Genomic DNA, 5,939 nt, shown 5'->3' on the forward strand with positions numbered 1-5,939 from the left:
ATTTCTCTTCCATGTCTTGTGTGTCTGAAAAGATCTCTAATAAACTATTTACTTTGAATCTTTCTCCTCCATGTCTTGTGTGTCTGAAATATTCTACTCTTGCCTAATAATGAAAAATATATTTCACAATTAAAAAATAAAGAGAGTTGTTTAAAAATCTTATATGAGTTAGATAATAAAGAAAAATAACAATGCTAACTTCTTATTATGTAGTAAGTAAAATGTTGATTATCCCAAGCTTCTATCATTGTCTTTTTGAAAAGGTTTAATTGGTCTTTGAAGTCTTTAAGATCATCATCTTTCCATTCAATCTTATCATAATTGAAAAATATTTTGTCTACTATTTTTTAAAACTTTGGCTTTTTTGTTTTGAGTATATTGCCAAGTTTTGATAAGGATTTTAGCTTCCAAGCAAACTCTATGTAAAGAAAAATGTGATTTTCAATTATTATGCAAAGTGTATGAAGTGTACATATATGAGCATTGGTCAAAGAAATATCTAAAACTAGGTTGAAGTGTGGGCTTGTGATATGCCTAGATGAGGCTCTATTCCAGTTGCTTGAGCTCAAATGTGTAGCTGGTGACATATAATATAACTAGAGACATCCAAAGTTAGCTCCTTTTGGTATATTATGTATACACTTGAGTGTCTTCAAAGTCACCAAGTATGTGCCATTCAACCTTTTGTAGTTTTCAAATCCCTCGACAGATAGCCCTTCTCCCGCTTGTTTGTTGGCTCTTAATCACAATAGATATTGAAGCCTAATAGAAAACCCAATATAGTACATCAAAATTCTATGTGTTTACTTCAAAAGCTCTTAACGCCATATATTATATTCAGATTGAACACTAAATAGCATTCAATCACTGTAATGACTTGATGAAAGTGCTCTATTCATCATGTAATGGAGACCCTTTCTAATTTTGTACACAAACCACAGTACTCCTTGCGCCTCTTTTAAAGACAAATCATAGAATTTGACCAAAAATTTGTTATTAAATTCATTGAAAAGAATCTCTTTCTTCTTGCTTTTAAAGCTGGCCTTTATACAGAAAGGGTCACCTGAAACTTCCATCACTTTATCGTTAAGTGTTTATTTAATAGTCTTCACTACAAATGGCCTTAAAAGTAAGCAATTGTGTAGCTAACCTTCTTTTATATTTGATTACATTAGCTGAAAAATTTATATATATGCATCTAAACTAATACCAATATTGTCTAGTCTTTTGCACTAGCTCAAAATCCAAAGAATGATGCTTATGAAATAGTCCAAGCATTGTCTCTTTAGTTTTTTAAATTTTTTCTTCTCAAAAATATCATTCGCGTTTGTTGAGAGCAAAAGGTGATAATAAAACTGAGATACCTTTGAAGCATCTCTTTTACTTGCATTTGGCTAAAGAAGAGGCCTCAACAAGATCAACACCACAACTCAAATACTATTATGTACAAAGTTTAATTCAACACATATGTTAAGTAGAAATGTGTACCTTACTTCTTAGATTTTTTTACTGTAGCCACCTTCTCCTCATTTGAGATTCTAATATTCTCGAGAGTTCTTTTTTAATTTTAAAGGTCAAATTTTGTTTGTTTTCATTGGTACGCTTTGATTTATTTCTTCAATAAACTGATCTTCTATTGATCCCTATATTTTGTCAATAAGTGATTTTCCAATCTAAGAATATCCTTATTTGCAATAAGATTAAGTATACAGCATAAAAATCTATTATAACCATCACCAATAAACCATATTAGTGAAGAACTATGTTAAAGGCATGATTAAGACATACACCATACACCTTTATGTCTTAATAGATTATGGTCTCAGCAATAGAATAATCTGATGAAAAAACAGGTGTATGGTGTATGTTTGTTGAAAAAAACAGGGGTGAAGGTTTGGGAACTTATTATACCAGGCTGTAGGCAAAATTAGAACAAGAAGAGAAACAGAGGAAGAAGGAACAACATAGGTCCAGTAGTGGCAGTCAGGTGGATATCCTGGATTTAGAGTATCTGATTGATCAGGAAGTGCAGACTGAAGAAGTAGGTCCTAGTCATGCAACAGGAGATGTTGTTATTGATCAACAATTACAGATTACACCAAGCGAGGAGGAGAGAAACATAAACAGATTTGTGGGACTACTAGCATGATCTCAAATACAAAGACATGCAAGGAGAAAACTAAGGTTTCAACCATTGCCTAAAACACCAGCAAGAAGAAAGGTTGTTGCAACACAACATCCAGGATCAATGGCACAACCCCCTAATCCAGTAAATCTCAAAGTCAAATTTGCAAACTTCAAGGGTGAGTCCAAAAAAGAAGACCCTGATGCCCATGTAGCTCAATTCAGCACAAAATGGGAAGCAAGTGGACTAGAAGTATTGTATGGGGATGATGTGAAAAAGCAGCAATTTACTGACACATTGGAGGGTAAGGCTATGAACAGGTCTACATAGTATGGTGCAACCCATTTTGTTGATACACAAGCATTACAAACAACATTTCTAGTAAGATTCAGAAAGTGGAAACACCCACCACTGATATTCTGAAGAAGCTTAAAACAATGAACTAGAAGAGGCTCCTTGTGGAGGATTATGCATGACAATTTTTAGATTTAAATGGAAGACTTGCACCCAATGAAAGGCCAACCAATGAGATGTTGGGGGAATATTTCTATAATGGGTTGAGGGAATCCCTGAGAACTGCAGTAGCTAGTATAGATATTCCTGGAGGTGCAAGAAGATTTAATCAGTTGGTAGCAGTTGCTAGAAGAGTAGAGAGAATGTTGGGAACCATCAAACAGAAGAAGAAGAAGAAGAAGAAGAAGAAGAAGAAGAAGAAGAAGAAGAAGAAGAATAAGAAGAATAAGAAGAATAATAATAATAATAGCAATGATTCAGGTTCATATACAAATTCAGATTTAGACTCAAATTCAAAGTCTGAATCAGGTTCAAATTCAAAAGATGATAGTTCTGATTCTGATTCTAATGATTTAGAAGATGAGGAAAGGAAATCCAGAAGCATGAAGAATAAAATGAAAGAAAAGCAGATAGGTAAAGCTAGGGGAAAGAAGAACAAAAATGGTAAGGGAAAGACAAAAAGTAAGTCTCTGAATCTGAATAAAAAAATTATTGCAACTCTAAAGAGTATGGGAATTTCAACATCTCAGAAGAAGGACGAATCATATTGTAACACATGCCAGAAGCATGGGCACACAAATGCTACTCATTGGTATAATCCTAACAATAGGGCAAACCCAAGATAGCAAGTGCCAAGGGCAAATGCACCAGCTGCAAATGCAGTAGAACCAGACAGAAATAGAGCAATGGAAGGTCCATCTAGAAGATTTCAGGGGAGAAATAACTGGGGACCATCTTATCCTCAAGGAAATGGTAATCTGAATGATGACCCATGCACATACTGTGGAGAAATGAATCACAGGCAGGGTCCTAATTGCTCATTGTGGTGCAAACACAAAGAGGAGAGATGTATTCCTATTATCAAATATAACAATTAGAGACCACCTGCATAGGCACAATAGAATATGCCACCATAGGCTAATGTAGTCATTGTGGAGGAAGCCAGGCAAGTTAATGAACTTGTGTTGCAGAAACAGTAAGGGGACTATCTCAATGTGTTGCAGGTCTAGTGTGATTATTCAAATTGCATATAGGTGGAGGAGATTCCTGAAAAATTAGCATTAGTTCTAGTTATTACAAGATCAGGTGGAAAGTATGTGGCTGATCCTGTTATATCCCACAAGGAGATGAAACATCCTCAGTATTGGGAGAATCAAAGACAAGTTAGACACATGTGTTTGAAGGAAATTCAGAAGAGTTAGAAAATTGGCTATGGTAAATAGAAATTGCAATAGCAAATACCTGATATACAGTTAAGTATTCAGGAGGAGATCCAACATCAAGAGATAAGGGAGGCTTAATTGACAGCTGAAGTTTTGAGGAATACCACTGTTACAATGGATCAAATTTTAAGTTTGGTCCCTGAGTTCAAAAGACAGGTACTTAAAAATTTGAGTGAGGAGGAAGAACAGGTGGATGAACCTGAAGCCTGTCAGATTGAAGCTAAAGATGTGGATTACAAAGTACCCAAAATCACTGTTAATTTTCAGGAACAGGAAATACAAGGAGCATTGCTGGATGGAGGTTCAGGCATGAATATTCTACATGAATTCTTGTATGGCAGATTGAAGCTGCCTGAGCTAGGAGAAGCTCGTTTTCAACTGAAGATGGCAAATCTGAGGAGGATTCAACCTCTAGGAATTCTTCGAAATCAGTAGCTTACTGTTTTAGGACTTACCTTTCCAGTGAATTTTGTGGTTTTGAAAATGGATGAAGGAGACAGCCCATATCCACTTTTGTTTGGAAGGCCTTGATTTAAGTAGGCTAAGGTCAAACAGGATTGGGGAGCTACTAAAATTACAATCAGGAAGGGGAAGAAGAAAGTTCACATGAATATGATGCGTAGTGCAACCTTGCCTAGAGAAGCCAAAGCCTTGTATGCACAGGGTATTAACATGGTGAAGGAAGTTGATGATGATGAGGAAGATGCTTTCCTTAAAGTTAATGAATCAGTTGTACCTATTTTTGATATAGATGTGATAAAAAATTTGGAACATTATAAGGAGCAGAAAAAACCTAAAACTTCACAACAACAGAATGAGAGTAAATAGGAAGAACCTGCAAAAGAGGACATAAACAGGAAGTTGTTTGAACATGAAGAAAATATGCATATTTAGTAGATCATTCAGGCTGAAAAGGCTTTTGAGGAAAAAATGGCTAAAACTGCCAGAGCCCAAGAAGATGATTTACAGGATCTTAATTTAGGTTCTAAAAAGGATCCTCAGATGGTCAGTGTTCATGCAGAAGGCCCAGTTCAAAATAGATCTGAGTCAGCTATTACAGGAATTTAAAGATATTCTTGCATGGACTTATACTAATATGAAAGGAGTGGATCCTAGGTTTTGTATGCACAAGATCAACCTCAAAAAAAGATACAATCCCTGTTATTTCACAGATATACAAGATGAATCCAAATTATGCAAAGTTTGTTAAGGAGGAATTGGATAAACTTCTGAAAGTGGGATTTATTTATCCTTTGGAGAAGGTGACATGGTTATCACCTATAGTGGTGGTGCCAAAGAAGAATGGAAAACTCAAAATCTGTGTTGATTACAGGAAACTAAATGCAGCCACTATAACTAATCCTTTTTCATTACCATTTCAGGACACTCTGTTGGATGCAGTTGCAGGTCATCATATGTATAGTTTCTTGGATGGATTCAGTGGTTTTAATTAGATATTGATGGCAGAAGAAGATAGAGAGAAGACTGCTTTTGTTACATAGCAGGGAGTATATGCCAGTGATGTAATGGTATTTGGCTTGAAAAATGCCCCACCTACATTTTAGAAATGGGTACATGAAGTCTTTGCTCCATACTTGACAACATTCATGAGAGTCTTTCTAGATGATTTTAGTGTGTTTGGAAAGGCTGTGGATCACCTTAATCAACTCAGATTATGCTTTGAAAGATGCAGAATGGCTAGGTTGAGTCTTAATCCATCCAAATGTGCCTTTGTTATTAAAAGAGGGATTTTGCTGGGGAATATCATTTTAGAAAAAGGAATGCAGGTTGATCCCAGGAAAGTGGCAGCTATTCAAAAGACCAAGGCACCAACAAACTTGAAGGAATTGAGAAGATTTGTTGGACAGATCAAGTGGCATAACAGATTTCTGAAATATTTGTCTTATGTCTGTGTTCCATTGACCAAGATTACCAAGAAGGATGTGAAGTATGTCTGGACAGAAGAACAGGAAAAAGCATTCAGATTATTGAAGAAGATGTTACATGTAGCACCAATAATGCAGCCTCCTGATTGGAGTTTACCATTCCATGTGTTTGGAGATGCCTTTGATATTGTA

This window comes from Lygodium microphyllum, chromosome 4 (genome assembly GCF_053477565.2).
Source record: "Lygodium microphyllum isolate KBCC chromosome 4, Lygodium_microphyllum_v1.1.10, whole genome shotgun sequence".
Classification (NCBI taxonomy): domain Eukaryota; kingdom Viridiplantae; phylum Streptophyta; class Polypodiopsida; order Schizaeales; family Lygodiaceae; genus Lygodium; species Lygodium microphyllum.